Source organism: Prionailurus bengalensis, chromosome C1 (assembly GCF_016509475.1).
Source record: "Prionailurus bengalensis isolate Pbe53 chromosome C1, Fcat_Pben_1.1_paternal_pri, whole genome shotgun sequence".
NCBI classification, from domain to species: Eukaryota; Metazoa; Chordata; class Mammalia; order Carnivora; family Felidae; genus Prionailurus; species Prionailurus bengalensis.
Window position 1 is genome coordinate 67447047 of NC_057345.1, and position 19148 is coordinate 67466194.

Below are 19148 nucleotides of genomic sequence, written 5' to 3' on the forward strand. Positions count from 1 at the left end.
CATTTTCTAAGCTTTCATGTTCTTGTCTATAAAATTGTGATGACAAATCCTAATGCATAGATAGGGATGTCCTGAGGATGTAATTAAATTTTCTGTTACATAGTAGGACTTTTCAGGTGTGCTTTATTTTAACCTAATCTAAATCAAACAGTTTAATGCAAATTAATCAGGTTCACTGTTACAGGAATCCAAATATGCTTTCAATTCAGTTGATTTTTGTCAAACAAGTCACATTATGAAGCCAGCAGTGAATTCTGTGTGGGTACAATATAATTAGTATCTCTTAAAATTAATTTTCACTGAGCATTACAAATGAGCACAATTAGTATTAAGAGAAAACTACTGATATTCTCTGTTCACTCATTAAATGAAGGTGCATATTTAGATCTCCTCTCCAGCTTAACTGTCAAGCATTCTCTCAGTCAGTGACTAGCTGCCATTGCTGCTATCTCCAGAATACACAGTCTAATATAACAGCCAAGAAATATTTATTTTATTTCTACCAAGTGGAAAGGCATTATGCAAAAGGCACAGCCCACGCAAGACTCTGTTGAGGATGATACCCGCTGCGCAATATGATGAGTGTTTGGGGCAAGAAAGTAGCTCAATTTACATTATATGATCTTTAATAAGTTTTAATTTTTAAAGCCTATTCATCTATAATATTCAAAATAACTAAAAGAAGAAAACAATCTGTCTTCAATGATTTTAAACTGGAGTAAGAAAGATAGGATGCATGTACACATGATGCCCTATGTTTGGCCTAATACACTGCTGTCAACATCTTAAAAGTCTCAATAATTTTTGGGCAAGGGACCCAGCATTCCCATTTTGCACTGGACCTATCTCTTACATAGACACACCTTTATACTGTGGGATCGTAAGTTGGAATGTGGTAAGAACAAAGTCAATGGTAGTCACAATTCCTGATAGAGTGAAAAGAAAACCAAACCACTGGGTCTAACAAACAGGCCAAAGTAGGGTGAAATGTATCATCTATAAAAGGAACAGGTTATGCAAAGCATCTTGTTATTACTGCAAATAGTGCAGTCTCTGATGTGTCTTAACTCATGTTCAAATAGACCCATCCCTCCATTTCAACGAAGATGATTAGAATTCTATGGTTATGATGTTTTTCAACTTTGGTGCACTAACATTTCAAAGTAGCATCTGTTCACTTAGATAGAATAGGTTCTTAAGTGCAAACTAATACCTATTAGTAATCAAAAGAGTGTAGGCATTTGTTAACTTAGTGAAAGTTAATTTCCCTCTCCTTTAAATTTAAATTTTCTATCCTTCTAATATGTTGCTGCTATTGCCCTTTTGAAGGACCCCCTCGGGGATTGATCATGTCTATAATTCATGCAACAGGAGCAACTTGTTGTCAAACCACTGACAAGATACTGTCAGATGGGTCACTTTGTGACACATTCGAACTTAATTGGTACGAATTGTCAAAATCTTGGAGGTGCTTCTGAATGCAAGAGTTTATTGATCCAAAGCGTCAGATTAAGTTGCACCAAGAAAAGACGCACCGTAAAATCTAACTTTTTGCAAATCACCGTAGACCAAAGGGCTCTTGTGAAAAACGGAGAGATAGATCATCACCGGTGCCCCCTTTTCCAAACGATATGCATATTGACATGAGCATGTGGACATGATGCGTTGTGCCTAGCTTTTCTGAAGAGACAGACTGAAGTTTAAGCCAAGTGACTTAGGAAGCCAAGCTATGGCAGCTGACTGTTTCAGCAAACAGACATGTAGAGATGCCACGGTGGCAAATGGCGCTGAAAGGCACGAGAAAAGTAGGACAGGAAAAGTGCTGGGCAAGACACAGGATGATTGATGGCAGCCTCTTTTGCTGGGTGCCATCTGTGGAAGAGTACAAAGAGATAAGTGAATAGAGTGTAATTTTTAAATAGCTTGTTACTTTTATGAAATCAATCAGTGTAATGGAACTTAAAATGTACACGTCTACTTGCCCTCACAGATTCCAGCCCTTTCCTTCTCCTGTCAAAAATACTTTTGGTAAGTAAAAAGAGGCCTTCTGCCATATGTGTTTTAATATGATAATTTTTAAAGTTTATGTTTTCTTTTCCTTCCCTCATCGAAGAAAAGGAAAAATTCTATTGCACAGATTCTATTCCAAAAGTCACTTGAGAAAAGATTTGCAGAGCAAGTTCCTTCCTATTTTGCAGTTGATTATTTCATGCACTAACATTCCCTGGTGTTCAAAACCATAACTTTAATTTAGAGTGGAAAATGAATAGTCAAAATATACTATCGCCGTGCATTTTAGATATGTCTTGTAAAAAAAAAAAAAAAGATGTTCTTCCTGTCATTGATGGGTCCTTAATTTGAGTAAGGTTTCTTAATAACTTGTATGTTTATTAAAACCTACTTTCATTCCCAATGCTTGTTACACATCCCTTCTCCTTCCCTCACCCTCACAGAGAAAAGAAAGAATTTTATGTCTCTGCCCAAATCCACTGTTTAAAAGTCCTAAAGTCATCTGAAACATTAAATTAACATGAGGCTTTTTTTTTTCAGTGAAATACCACCAGTGCTTTTTCTCTTATGCGTAAACTGGAGGAGTCTCATCTAGTGAGGGTGAGGTCCAGCCGGTATTTCACAGGAAAATATGCATCATTATTGATGAAGGGAAAGTTGTGTCTATATTTCCATAAGGAATTTGCATAAATCTCCACAGCAATAGGACTTTAAAATATTCTATGAATTTTGTCTTGCAAGTCAAGCTCCCACAATGAATTTAAAATAAGGTAGGTTAGGTCTGTGTTATAAAATGAAAAGTCCCCTATTTTCAATTGCATGGCTTGGAAATGGGATGGGGAGATGGCTTATTCTATTCTTTCACCCATTTCTTGAGGCTGCGTGTACTGGTTTCAAATATTATTAGGGATCAATATCAGCTTTAAGCCAGCATTTTTGCAATATATGTGTAAAGATGAGATCAGTTCTATCAAAAGAAAATTAAAATTTATTTAATTCAATGCAACAATTTATAGTGATTATAGCTCCCTGTTAAAAAGCAAAATTCCATTAACTAGGTAATTATTACTAGAGAAAAAAAAATTGCCCTAATACCTTTAATGAATTTTTAAAGGTATTGCTTTGGGGCTTGAACAACCAGACAGTATTTTCTATGAATCTGGTTTTAGAACAAAATCTAGGTCCTTTTTTGTTTCCTACTCTCAGAGTCTCACCAATGAAAGTGAGGATCTTCAGGATCAGTCCTAAAGCTCTTACAATACAGAGGGAAAAATTAAACCACCAGAAACAAGAACCTGATAAAAATATAAAAATCTAACTATAAACCACCAATCTGAAGAGCCAGAAGATATATTTTTTTTCTTCTAAAGACTCATTAATTAGAGTCAGAAAGACTTTTTGAAAGAAATCTTATATGTGAAAAGAAATCAAGTTCAAAACTTGTTCCTTGCCCTTCTAATATCAGGGAGATCCTTCCAGAACATGCTTTCGCTTTGATTTACTCCACCATGTTGGGCTGTGCTGAAATAATTTTTATCAAGGCAGTTAATAATATATTAATCCAGACATATTCAGTAATTCATGAAATACTTGCTATTTACTGAGACCTTACTAGGTTCTCTGCTAGGTAATGTGTCAGTTCGTGGGCTTAAAGATATAAATGATACAGTCCATTTGTACCATTAGAAAGAATTAACAAAGGTGAGTCTGGGTGGCTCAGTTGGTTAAGCATGCGACTTCGGCTCAGATCATGATCTCATGGTTCATGGGTTTGAGTCCTGCATAGGGTCTGTGCTGACAGCTCAGAACCTGGAGCCTGCTTCAGATCCTGTGTATCCCTCTCTCTCTCTCTGACCTTCCCCCACTCACACACACTCTCTCCCTCTCTCTCTGAAAAATAAATATAAAAAAAAAAGAAAAAGAAAGAATTAACAAAAAAGAAAGAAAATCAAAAATAAAACCCCATTTCAAACACATGAAAAACATTTTCCTGATTCCTACCTACTGGCTTCATTACTGCTACTATAAATAGACTTGTGATAAATATGTAAATAAATGTTATTCATGTGACACATGGCATCATATAGAAAACAAATGTGAGATCAATTCTAGTGACGTGCATAAGTTTGTGGTTTCACAGTAGGAGTGATGCTTTCATTATTCCATTTGTGTGTTCCAAATTGCTAAACTATGTCTGCTTTTTTGCTCTAACAAAAGGAATATGCTGCTTTGAGGTGTGGGCCATAGATAATAGTGGTTGAACTGAAGAAAGCAGGTGGAAAAAGGAGGAATAGAGCCTAGGAGTGAGAAAATACTACAACTTTCTTACCAAAGTTCAGAGCTCTGATTTTCCTGAGTAGAGGAAGAGTATAGAGCATGTGCAAAATTATCCAGAAATTGTTAAGGAACTAATAATGAACACATCTGTGAAGAATAGACAACAGCCTAGAATGACAAAGTTGGAAGAACAGGAGGGTTTTTGTCTTTCTATTATTTTGTTCCCTTCTTTAGAACTTGTGATGTGTGTATATATACACTATGTACACATATTATTAATCAAACTTTTCTCCTCAATCTAATTTTAAGAATGTATATAGGTAGAAAGCATTGACTTGTCCAGTATCAGGCCATTTGCAGGTGCTCTGGGCAGTGCCACACCACGACCGTGACATTGCACTATCCACCCAGGCTGACATACTAGAACAAGGAGGTTACAAGGAGTATAAGAGCAGGAATAATGACAGGCAAGAATCAGAAGAGAACCACTGATGAGATGACAGATAAGGAAAAAAACTTTCCTGGGGCACTTGGGTGGCTCAGTCAGTTAAGCGTCCAGATTCTTGGTTTCACCTCAGGTCATGATCTCATGGCTCATGAGTTCAAGACCCATATTGAGCTCTGTGCTGACAGTGTGGAGCCTGCTTGGGATTCTTTCCCTCTCCCTCTCTCTCTGATCCTTCCCACTTGGGTGTTCCCTCTCCGTCTCTCTCTCTCTCTCTCAAAAAATTAACTAATTAAAAAAAAAGTTTTCTTAACATTTAACAGACATGGTGAAATTATACTAACAAAAAAGAAAAAGCACATGAATACAGTTAGATCTAAGCCACTCCTCCAAAACACATAGGAGAATATCTTATGCGTGGTAGATACTCAGTATGTATGGATTGACCACGTGGGCCCCAGTATCGATTGCACATAGCCCATTAGGCTGACCACATTCTCCCCAATTCCTATTGAACACGGGATCCTCAAACTTTAATGCCAGCCACAGAGAAAGGGAGGGGGAAGAGCAAGTGGGCAGATTTTATTGTCTTTTTAATTAACAGATTCCATCTTTTGATTGAAGTGTTAGAATAGTCATGAGGCCTCATCATTACAGTGGGGATAGTGGTAGTCATGTTTCTTACAGTTGGAGAAGAGAGTACACAACACAGAAAGGAGAAAGGTAGAATAAAAATCTTTGAAGTTGAATTGATATTGGAACTATTGGCGTGAAGTCATTTTTAAATATATTTACCTATAAATATACATATAGAGTTGATATAGACACATAGGTGGATATATGTGCATGATTATACAAACATTTGTCTTCCAGCCTTGCCTGCTGACACCCCAGCAGCAATAATACCCCAGTATCGATGAGTAAACCTATGTATATATCATCTGTATATCAGTTTCTAAATTCAGTTCCCCAACAAAAAAAAAAAAAAAGAAAGAAAGAAAAAAAAAACTCCTTGGAGAAATGACTTATTCCAGATCTGGGTCAAAAAATTATAAGCTAAACCCGGAACATCTTTTTTGTGCTAGAAGAAAGGCTATGATCAAAGAGTAAGAGGCATCATCATGCTATCATGTCAAAGGGATATAGGGATCAATTTAAGTTTTTTCTGCTGCAAAATCTGAGATAATTGGTAAATCTAAATAAATAGTGAAAATCACACACCATAACCCATTGGATCCTGAATTTCTCATGGACATACATGAGAAAACTGAGTAAATTTAAATGGGATATATACACTAAAGGATAGTATGATATCAGTGCTAACTTCCTAATTTTGACAATCCTTTTGTGATTATGCGGAGGATGTGCTTGTTTTAAGAAAATGTACACTACCTTCAAATGGTCAAGAAAAAAAAGTGAAACATATATGCAGAAATAGAATGATAAAGCAAATGTGGTATAATGTTAATATTTAAATATCCTAGAAAAGATATAATAAGGTTTTGTATTACTCTTGTTAATTTTCTGGAAGTTTGAAATCATCTCAAAATAAAAATTTAACAAAGAAAATAAATAAACAAAAATACAATATAGGTTTGGTGTTCATATAAAAAGTCTCATTTACTCAATTTACCTGTGATTGATTTGCAAGCTGGCTGCAATCTACAGACGGCTAAATCTCTTCCAATACTGTGTTTCAGTATTAACTTACAAGGTAGGATTAGGAAGGTTTGTGAAAGCCTGTGTCCTTGACCAAGCAAAACATTCTAATCTCACTTTAACAGAAATTAACAATAAAAGTTGTTATTTTACTTTGTGGTATCTTTATGACAGTGAATAAGCCTGATACGACACACTGGTACACATTAAAAAAAAATGATATCTCCTGATTCCTACTTAATAATATATAGTGTTAAAAAGACAGAAGGCAGATATACAAAACAGAGATACCTCTGGTATATTGAAATAGTGTTCAGAGTTTAAAGATGCCTTGAGTGATATTAGATAGGCAACAAACCCTAAGGGCAAAAGTGAAGAGCCCTCCTCGGAGTGTGAGAGAGTAAAGGTTCTTTTCCAGGAAGTCAAATCATTAGACACTGATTTCTATGCCATGTACTGTCTTTATACCTATCTACAGTATGTCATACTGATAATAATTCACAGGCTGTCCCTGAGTTATCAAGGAAAACTCACATGTACCTATTTTTTTCACAGACAGATCCATATGGGTCATAGGTCAAACAATATCCATGAAGTAGTTTAAATTTAAATATCCCAGAATAATCACAGTAGCAATTATTATAAATAAGTTGAAAACAATATAATAGACAGCAAATCAAAGATGGTTATTAATTTTACATATTTATTATGTAGCATGAGACATGGTCCAAGTCATACGACTTACTTTTAGAATACAAGTTAATAAAGCAATGTAAAAATAAATAACCATTTGCAAAGGATGATATATGTGCTAAAAAGTTGATAGCATGCCTATTTGTGAAATTGAATTAATGAGATTCTCACTTCATGGATTTTTTAGAATGTTTTTCCTATTTGCAACAATATTAAGTTTCACTGTGTGATTGGATAATAACAATTATACCTAAATATAAATGTCCATATTCTAATGACTAATATCCTTGACTATCCAGAAAAATCTTCTGGCCAGAAGTCTTATTCCCTGAGATTTCTAGAACATTAAGATTTTACTGTGTGAAACATCATTGATTACTGAAATAGAATACTGCACACTGAAATTACGTGTTATTTAATCCACAGGATTAAAACTGAAGGATTAACCAATAATTTATTTAGCCAAAATCTTCAATAGAGACACACTCTACAAAGGTGCATACTAATGTTGTCATAGTTATCTTAGTCTTGAGTGGATTGAGTTTAAGCGTGGTTTTCCAAAATTCCCACTGGAAATCAATGTGGCACATCAATGAATATCTTTTTTTACTGTTGATCACATAGACCTTAGGGGCAAAAAGCATAAACCACTTTATTTATCTTTATAAAAAGTGACTTCATACAAGAAATTACATGCTCACAAACATTTCTGGTAAGTTGCAGATGTGGGCCCCATCCTGAGTCTCCAAGTCACATAACTCTTGGCACTACACCATTAAAATGGCCCATGAGGGATACTACCTCTGCCAGTATCAGAAAGAAGAATTGAGAAAGCTCTTTTAGAGCTTTAATTTAAGGAATTAGAGAGCTATCACTATTATTGTGGCAACTGCCTCTTGACACCCACAATTAGTAACTTAACTCTGTAATGCTGTTAAAGAAATACCCAGTGCATTCATGAACATGCATTGCAGCAACCACCAATGGAGAGAGAAAAAAACGTCACTAATTTTCATCTTCCAAATCAAGTGTAAATGCATCTATATGAAAGGGATTAATTTGGATACTGAAACCTAGTTGCAAAGGATTCTGGGATATTGTAGTTTCAATTTTTCAACATGTGCTAGAAGGGAAGGCACATTAGAAAGTTAGGTCATTGAATTCTACATTCAGTATTATGATACCTACTTCATTCTTCTAGTCAGATTTTCACACCTCAAAATCCTTCATATAAATTTAAGTGGGTCCCTCTGTAAACTGGCCGTCACCTGGAAACCTATTTTCTCACTTCAGATTTTCTACTATTGTTCTTCCATTTGAAATCGTCCACCTATCAAAAATGACTTATTCTAATTTTATTCCTCATCTTGCTATCCAGGTCTCTTTGAGTATCAAAATATTCTCCTACAAAAGACAGTTTCTGCCATTCTATACCCATTTCTCAGTCTTTCTGTTCTTTAGGATCTGGCTCAAATTAATAACAGACTACTACTCTAAAAAGAAAAGAAAGAAAGAGCAATTCCTTCTCCTCTTTATTTCCAGTTGTTCTTAGTTTACTTTCCAAGTCTTTTATTCCCTACTAGATTTTAAGCTCTTTAGAGGGTCAGCTGTGCTTCATAATTGTATCCACTGTCTCCATATCAACTAGCATAATATTTTGTATCAGGTAGATATTCAATAAATATTGTTTATGTTATTGAAATGATCCATATGGTAATCATATAAAACAGTCTGTTTAAGACACTATATTGTGAAAAGTTATAATTAAAACTAAATTATTGTCCAAATGCATGAGTAAAATATATTGAGATCAAAGTTAAATTCTTAAGGGAATTGAGATTTTTATTTAGAATCTGGATTATTTCTGTTATCAGTGCAAAACAATAGTTAAAATCCTCTCAACCTAGATATATAGTTTGAGGATAACATGCATATAGTAAATGCATATAGTACATTTGGTACTATAATTAAAAAAACAAAATTCATCTAAGTAGATTGGAAGATCTAATTGGTTTTATAAAGCCATTCAAGAATGGGGCATCCTCCCATCTAGCAAGTAGAGTTGAGCTCCAAGGAGTTGTACAAATGGAAAGATTTTACAAGAAAGAAGGTGAGACAAGGATTAAGGAGACAAGGATTCAGAAGCATTTGTAGGAAGGAAGTTATTAGCAAAACAAAAGAAAGAATTGTTTCAGGCAAGGTCTCCTTCCCTTAGGGGGGAGGGCAGGGAGTGTTATGCAGATTATCTCCTCTTCCTTTGTGGGTTGAAGAGGGTCCCTGTGACAGATTAAATCACTGGTGCTGCCCAGAAAATCCCTGACTGAGTGGTTAAGAAGACATTTTTGGAGGAGGTTAAAATCACAGTTAGGTATTAAACCTTAGTGTGGTGACTTGGCCTGGCATAAGTGATTCTATTTGGGGCCTGTGGTTTTCTTTTTAATAAAAGGTAAAATAAATTCATTCTTAAAAAGGCAACATTTTAATAATATGTCCAATAAAGGGGATGTGATAACCTCCTTTATGTATGTGCTTGATGTATGTGGTTACAAGGTTTTATGAATATATGTTTGTGTGGACATAGAAAATACTTGTTTGAAACAGTGTGAGGACTCTATACTAAGAAGCAAGGCCCATCGTCAATCACAATAAAGAACTGGATGAATATATGAAATTTTAGAAATATTCTCAAAATGCACATCTACTTGGCTAATTTAAGGGTCTCCATAGTCTCATCCCTTAAGAAATTAAGAACTGAATTGAAGATAAGATTATTTGTTACCTATTAGTAAAGTTTAAAAAAAAAAAGTGTCATTGAAAGGAATAAGTCCAGATGACCCTAATTAGGTCAATGTAATTTCTGTGATACATCCATTTTATTTCCAGATGTTTCAATTTCCAACTGAATTACTTCTGGCAAATGAACTGTGAAGCTACTGGTGTTATTTATTTATTTATTTATTTATTTATTTAGTCATGTATATATCTATTCATTTATTTTACTCTTAGCTGAATAATGAGTTTTGACAATAATTTTTGGCAAGCTATGTAAAAACATTATGACACATATTTGCAAATATATATCACTGGATGCAACTGCAGGACCAATGTTGGAATTGAGCAAGAAGCTGGTGCATTTCATTGTGCCAGCTAAAGCTAAGACAGCAGGCTTTATTTCAACTTAAATAAAACCTGAAGGTATTGCTGCAGAAAGCTGGCTCAAGCTGTCTGGCATTCTGCCTAGAAGAGAATCTTTGATAGTATTCTTCTTGAGACTATATTAGCTTCACCAGTTTTTCTTAGTTAACATTAAAAATTTAATTCTCCAAACAGTATAATTCATCAGGAGTTTGCAATTGTTTCATCTGCCTCCCTCTTTTCTACATTTTAAAAAGTATTTCATTCAATTCAAGATCCTTGAATTCACAACATGAATAATCTACATTTTGCTGACAGTTTTTCTTTCTGAATTCAATATGATATTGTCATTCAAAACTTGGAAGCACCATTTAATTATATGCTACTGCAGAAACCTGAGCTCAGGGTAGTAAATATTCCTAAAACCTAAAGGGGACATTTTTAAAAATGTGTTTCTTAACTTTATTTTCACGTAAGTTTTCAGAGGCTGAGGATTATCAGTCAAAGTGAAAGGTGGATTAAGAAGCATTTGTAGGTTCCGATGCGCTTATGCCAAAAACAGTCTGCTTTACAGCTACTTTATAGGAGCAAGTACTCCCTCCATAAAAGTGCTTAGAACCCGTAAAGGAAAAAAAAAAAAATCACAGTCTCAAATGGACTAGGTTTTCACTTCTTCCATGTTTGGGTCTCTTGGTTCTTCATGTCCCCATATCTGAGCATAGTGATGTTCCACGCCCCACAGTCCTGACTTCCTCAGAGTTCCTGAGCCTCTTCATACATGCATTCAGTCACCGTCTCCTTCTAAATGTCTGCAGGGAGGGTCGCTAACAGACATTATTAACACTATCCAAAAGCAGAGTTATTGAGTTTATATATCTGTGAGCATCTTCTGATTATTTCACGAGATTTAGAAGTTTATTAAACAGATCTCTTAGTCACTCAAAACCATTCTACTGCTCAATTCTTTTTGGCCTGTTTTGGGGACAGCTCTCTTGTCCCTTTTATCAGTATGGTAGGGATGAGAACCACCAGAATTCAAACCTTTAATATTTGCTATGTAGACAGGGGTCTCATCCAGTTTCAAAGGGGAAACTTAGGTTGCAAAATTAAAATTACCTCTTGGGGTGCCTGAGTGACTCAATCAGTTAAGTGTCTGACTTTAGCTCAGGTCATGATCAAATGGTTTATGCGTTCCAGCTCCACAATGGGCTCCTGGCTGAGAGCTCAGAGCCTGGAGCCTGCTTCAGATTCTGTGTCTCCCTCTCTCTCTCTGCCCCTCCCCTGCTAGCGTTCTGCCTCTCTTCCTCTATCAAAAATAAAAATAAACATTAAAAAAAATTACCTCTTGATTTCTCAAGTTGTATCTGGTAACTTTTCTGCTCTGAGACTTAGGTTATGTCACCTTTCTATAGCAGGGTAAGTCTTCAGTATAACAATTACTCACTTATGACTTATTCTGCAATTAGAGTTCCTTTTAGATCTTGCATTATGTTAATTCCCTTGTATCATTCAACTACCAGGCTTCTTTGCAATTTTTTAAAAACTTTATGCAGCAAAGGTTCAGTGACCATTTAGTATGTGCAGGGTATTAATGCTTTGGTGCTGTGATAACTGCACTTTTAATTACTATGCGTTTTTCCCCCATGTGAAATAGTAGAAATGTGAGAGAAGCCAACAGTTTTGTTTGGTTTTGTTTTGGTGTTCCTGGCAGTGAGAGACCACTCAGCTCCTTAATCTGAATGGTCAAGTTTACAAATAATGCTCTTTCCAAAAAAATAACATAACATAACATAACAGTATTCCTTACAGGAAGAAAAGTATTAGAAATTGCAGGTTAAATGTGGAACTTCCTTGCTAGGTTATAAATATGGGTAACAGATGCAACATAGGCTTTTATAATCATTTACATCACCAAATAAGGATTTTTTTTTTGTAATTTACGGTTTAATAATTGAATCAAACCAAACACTGGCAACTGAATTAAAATAAAGGAAGATACTGAAATCAGTTCCCTCAAAAGCATTTATGGAGAAAGAGATTTCAGAACAAGTAATTTATTTGGAACCATGGCAAGGGATTAGGGAAGTGAGAAAAAAAAAACTTTTACTCTGCAAATGATGTCATAAAGAAAATCTAAAGAAACCCACTGCATGAGAGAAAATATTTACAAACCATATATCTCATAAGGGACTTTTTCCCAGACAACACAAAGACACTTACAACTCAACAATAAAAAGAACAGTAAGCCAATTTAAAAATGCAAAAGGTATTTGAATAGACATTCTCCCGAAGATATACCAACTATCAATAAGCTCCTAAGACTCTCAACATTATTAGTCATTAGGGAAATGCAGAATAAAACCACTTTACATCCACCAGGGTTGTTACAATCATAAAGACAGACCATAACAAATGTTGGCAAGCCTGTGGAGAATTCGATACTCTTGTACGTTGCTGAGGGCAATGTAAAATAGTGCAACCATTTAGAAAACAGCTGGGTCATCCTCAACATGTTAAACATAAAGTTACCATATGAGACCGCAATTCCTAGGTATATACCAAAGAGCAGTGAAAACATAAAGCCAATAAAAACTTGTGTCCAAGTGTTTACAGAAGCATTATTCGCAATAGCCAAAAAGTGTTAACAACTCAAATGTCCATCAACTAATGAACGGACAAACGAAATGTGTTAGTTGTATCTATATAGTTTAATGTGACTTGGCAAGAAAAAGAAATGAAGTTTTTGACACACTACAAAACAGTTGGACCTTGAAACGGGCTAAGTCAAAGCAAGCAGTCACAGAAAGATCACATACTGCATCCTTCCATTTCTAAGAAAGATTAGAAATCTACAGAAACAGAAATTGGATCAGTGTTTGCCTAGGGCTGGAGCAGTGGGGAGAATGGATAGTGACTGCATTTTGTGGTAACCAAAATGCCCAGAATTAGACTATGTTGATGGTTGCTCTACTTTGTGGATATACTATTAAAATTAGAACAAATAAAAATCACTAAATCATATGCTTTAATCAGCTGAATGGTATTGCATATAAATTATATCTCAGTAAAAGTTTTTGTTTTTGTTTGTTTGTTTTTATAGTTGTGAGTAAATAATAGCAATTACTACCTTCAAATTTTGGCTAAACCCAAAATAAAACATTAGGTATTAATATTAAAAAACCTTGTTCCTAGCAGCTGGTGATTTAAACATTTTTATAATAGTTCCCTTATGTATAGAACTAAGGTCTAAAACAATTAATAAAAGTACATTTCTAAATAGCCAAACAATTTCACTTAAAAGCCCCACCATTTGTAAAGTTTCCTTTAGTAAACTCTCCTATACATTTGCATTAGTGGAAATCCCTGTGCAGTCCAGGGAGCTCCCAAAGAGAGTGGTTCACTGGGTTCTTTTTATGTTCTAAGGGAGATATGGAAATGACCAGTAGTGGAATATAGTAGGATCACACATTATCACAATCTGCCGTCAACATATAGAAGGGCAGAAGAACATCAAAAGCTGCATTGTTTCTTGCTGTTGCAGTGCATTCCCAAGGTATCTTTATCCAGTATTTTCATGTACTAGAGCCTTGGGGAAATGACCAGGTTAATCGTCTATGGCTTACTACATGATTATGCTTCACCAAAGACCATAAGCAATTCCAAAAAATATCATAAGAAATGAAATATAAAACTCTGGCAAATCTAACACTCTATCAGTGTCTTAAAAATCACTCACCTTCAGGCAAAGATCACTAATTTGGTCTCTTTCTAAACCTAGGCTTAAATTTGACAGCTAAGGCTTTAGGACATGAGGATATGGGAGCCAGCTGAAACTCAAGGCTGCCTAATACGTCTCTAATCTGAAGCCAAGTGCCTAAATCTACATCATGGACAACAGTAGAAGCAAAAACACAAGTCTAACCTCCCTAGAAATGTTTTCCTATTTTTTTCAGGGACTCTCCTAATTGCATCCAACAATAAATGTGAATGAGTTTATGAATAAATATCATATGCAAGCTTGGAGTAGAACCTAAAAAAACTTTCAAAAAGATAGTAGCCTCTGTATGAAAGAAAATTGCATTTTTTCTTTTTCTTTTTTGATCTTTTGCAAATAGTAAGCAAAATTATTCTCATAATTAAACCAAATATTTGCCTTAACATCAAAAAGCAAATTCCTACATGCAATGACTAATTAAAAAAAAATTATAATTACAGAGTGCAATTTAATTGGTTCTCTGTAATCACAAACATATAGCTTCGTCAAGTAGTCACTTTGCTTCAGTTCACTAAAAAACACCATGCTCAATAGAAAAATTGATTCCAATCTGGAAATAGCCTCAATTATCCTGTAATATTATGTCCACCAACACATATAAAGCAATGCTTCTTAACCAATATAATAGGATGACAGAAAAGAAATTACACAGTGAACAGGCTTATTCATGTATTTATTTATTTATATCTGCTTCATTCCTTAAAAAGGATTTGTGCCTAGTTGTAAAGAGCTCATGTGTGGGTAAGGAGGGTTGATGAAGTGAACATTTTAAATTTGGAAAGAAAACAAAGATATAGTAAATATATAATGTTTAGGGAAGGTTAGCTGCTGAACATAGATTTTATTTTCACTGGACTCTTATTCAAATATTGTCTATGCCAAGGCGTTAAATAATCATCAAGCATCCATTAGAAAATCAGGTGTCAGTAGAAGATTTCAGTGACATCTTGGCAATCTTAGAAATCATTTTTTTCATCAGGTTTGGTAGAAATAGATCCTGTCAGCACTTACCTTTCAGCTCTATAACTGAAATAGTGTGCTGCTGGAAAGAAACTTCAATTGGCCATGTTGCTTTAAATATAATAGTGACAAGACTTTTCTTTCTAAAAGCGCAATCTCTTGACCTTGAATTTGGGAAACTTGCATTAACTTCCAGCTATGCTACGAAGTGCTTGAATAATCTTGAACAGCTTTCTGATGTCTCAACTCCTTAGTTTTCTCTCTTCAAAATGGTGACAGTATCTGTGCCATCCATAACACAGTATGCTAGCGTGAAAACCACACACACACAAAAACAACAAGCCAACAAAAAAAACAACCAAACGACAACAAAAGACCCAGTAACTATAAAAACTATTGGGGCAGGTTATGAGTATTATTTCCATTTATATAACCATTTACTTTCTGTAAACTGACTTCATGTGCACCCTCAAAGCAACTACAGGAGCTCTAAAGATGAGACCGATAGGTTAGAAGACTTCCTGTAGCCCGTATGCCACATGAGAGCAACAGAGACAGAGGACACCTATTTGCCAATCACTTAATAATAAATTAACATTTGTATCACTTTAGAGTCTATAAAAGATGCTGTATACATACTGTCTCATTTAATTATCTCAACAGCTCTGAGAGGACTTTAATATCTCCGTTTGTAGGTAATAATTGTTGACACGTTCTCAAGTACATAGAGCAAGGCATTGTTCTAAACACTGTACCTATGCAGGTTATTAACTATTTTCATCATACAAGAATCCAATGGAGAAGGTACTATAATCCCTCCTATTTAATGATGAGGGACCTAAGTAAAGAGATACTAACTAACTTGATTAAAGTCATCCATTTGGTAAATGGCAGATACCAAAGCCAGGGATCATAATCTATATGGACTCCTTAAGTTAGTCAGTATCAAAAGTCTGTAACCTTTGAACTATTTTACTTTTCTTGAAAGCAAAGTACATGCATGTGTGTGGTGTTGTCATTAGATGAAAATTAGTGAAGCAGTGAAATGGCTACAGAAATAGAATTACAATAAAAATGAAATATAGTATTTATATTTGTAGAATGTATATATCCCGACTTTTTCAAATATGATATGAGGGCCTATTTTCCCTCTAATGCAATATTAAAATAAAATGTGAAATATATAAATATTATCTTCCAGAAAATGGAATGTTTCTTGTTTATTTTACATCCCTTGACTGTTTTTTACACCAACATTTTTTTTTTTAAACTGGGAAATCATGCCCTTTTTCTTGCTTCGAGCTACTGGTTTAGCATTTAATTTTTTTTAATGTAAATAATCTTTAACAAAAGAAGATATCCTTACCAAATTGTCAATATTCTTGTAGTAAAGCAGTTGTTTTAAATGTTCAACAAGTACCTGATCCAAAATGCATACAAATATGAGAATATGGTGATATTCATTTAAAATTAAATAAATACAGGCACTCTTGTTGGAAGCAATTTTAGTATATCACTTGAAGAATGTTCCACTTAAAATTCTGTTTACCAAGTTGGTTGATTTAATCCTGTTTTATATTCAGATAAACTAGCTGTTATTTATTGCTTGCATACTAGCTCTTCCACAGGCAAATGTAATTCACTTTTTTGACTTTCCCCTTGCTTGGTTAGTTCACAGTTATTGAAGAGTCAGGAATGGAAATAGGCCAATCTAAATAAAGATAATATAGACTGAATTAAAATTTTTAAATTATTTGATAATGCAACACACTAAAAAATCTTCTGAGATGCTTATTTTCTGCTCAGAGGTGCTATACCTTGTACACAAAGTCTAACCCTGCCCATGCCATTTTCCTCCAGTGGAATAGGTGGTTAAGAGGTCAGATGCCACTTTACTTACGAGGATGTCATTAACTTTCAGAATAAAGGCAATAAGACAGGCAGTATTGTTTTTCCAGAAAGGTGTAGAGGGTAGCTTATTATGTTCAACAATTTAGGATAAAGTGGCAGAAAAACTCATCAATTCCAAGCAAATCTTTGGAGGAAACTCTCATGGTCATAGGGAGTTTCTTTCAGTAGACCCTATAAATTGTATATGCAAAGATTGGTCTCCAATGCTGTTGAACCTAGAAAACAAATGAACCTCTTTTCTGGCTCATTTTCTAGAAATAGGAGTAAAAAAAAAAGTATTGAATGTTTCTGCTGAAAAGATTAAGCAGGAAAAGAAACTGAAGCACACAAGCTTCTTTTCATCATTTTTTAATAGAAACCATAGTTCTTTTTTTCACCTCCATCAGGTCCTCTTTCTGCTCCCTTTAGGATAAATGCTGTTATAAGAGAGGTAAAGTACAGACTGGCATCAATCTTGCTATTCCTGATTTTGGAGAGGCCCAGGTACAAATAAGTTAGATGAAGTCATGTAAAGACCTCTGTTAAATCAAGGCCAGATATCTTCTTTCCTGGAGAGGAGTTACAACCATGATTTTAGCTTCTGTAAGGAGGATTCATTCATGAGTCTTGAAAGCAAAAGGATTCTTTCAAACCAGTGAGGCATGAAGGTTGGAGAGATTATTGGTATCCATACTAGACCTGACCTCCTATTTCCAGAGGGGATTGGCATAGATGGGAGCATCCAGGAGCTGCAAAAGATAGATTGCAAACCCAAGTGCAAAAAGTAGGCTTCAGCCTAGAATTTCTGTGTAGACAGGAGTGACCATAAAGTAACAGAGTGTTTATGTGGCCAGGCCACTATCAACAATGCAGTGTGCATCACAGGCAAGTTATTCTCCACCTTCCTGGTCATATCAACCTTTATTGGTAGTTCAAAATTCTTATTTAGATGTTGAAGTGAGCTGAATAGTGTCCTCTCCCCATCGATGTCCACCAGGTGAGAATGCATCCTTATTTAGAAAGAAAGTCTTTGCAGATATAATTATATGAGGTCATAATAGATTTGGCAGGTGGGGGGCTGGAAGGCTAAATCCAATGACTGATGTCCTTACAAGAAGAAGAAAGGACAGAGGTACACACAGGGGAGAAAGACATGTGAAGGTAGAAGCAGAGATTGGAATGATGCAGGTACAAGCCAAGAAGTGCCAAGGATTGCTGGAAGGCAGCCAAAAATAGGAAGGTGCAAGGAAGGATTCTTCCCTAAAGCCTACTGAGGGAGAATGGCCCTCCTGACACCTTGATTTTGGATTTCTGGCCGCCAGAACTGAGAGAACAAATTTCTCTTGTTTTAAGTCACCTATTTTGTAGTGATCTGTTATAGCAGCTGTAGGAAATTAACACAAATGGCATGTCATATCCTGAGAGAAGTCTTCTCTCACTGCCCTGTTCTTGGTCTCACTACCCCATCTGACCTAGAAGTTTTTTCCTATATTACATCATACTCTTTTTTTTCTATTATATTTTAAAGCAATTCCTCATTTATTTGACTTTCTCTTCATAAAACAGTGAGATATTTAAGGTCAAGGATTTTATTTATCTTTACATACCTAGAACTTATGTTGGGGACAGAAATCTAAGTTAACACAGAATGAATGGCTGACTTTTTATTATAATTGAAACATTATATTATTTTAATGGTTTTCTATATATATCCAATGAGATAAGCATAATTTCATTTAATTAGTAATGAACATCACCATCATCTATAGGCAACAATAATTTATTCAGCTAGGTGCTAGGAATATGTAAACCAGACATGGCCCTTGTTTTGAAATAATCTAACAGAATACACAAGGAAAAAGGGAAGGGGAGGGGAGGGGAGGGAAGGGGAGGGGAGGGGAGGGGAGGGGAAGGGAAGGGAAGGGAGGGGAGGGGAGGGGAGGGGAGGGGAGGGGAGGGGAGGGGAAGGGAAGGGAAGGGAAGGGGAGGGGAGGGGAGGGGAGGGGAGGGGAGGGGAGGGGAGGGGGAGGGGAGGGGGAGGGGGAGGGGGAGGGGAAGGGAAGGGAAGGGAAGGGAAGGGAAGGGAAGGGAAGCCTAGAGAGAAGAGGCAATCTGCCATTAAGATACAAACGAAAGTCAAATGGATTTTAAAACTTTTGCTTTTAACTATTTGGATATAATTTCTTTGCCCACGAAAGAAGCATCTTTTTTTTCTATGTGAATCCCCACTAAGTTTGGTAAGGGAGTGCCAGTGCTGACTGGTGTGTGCTGACAGGAGGTTTCAGGTCTAAACTTTATCCACAT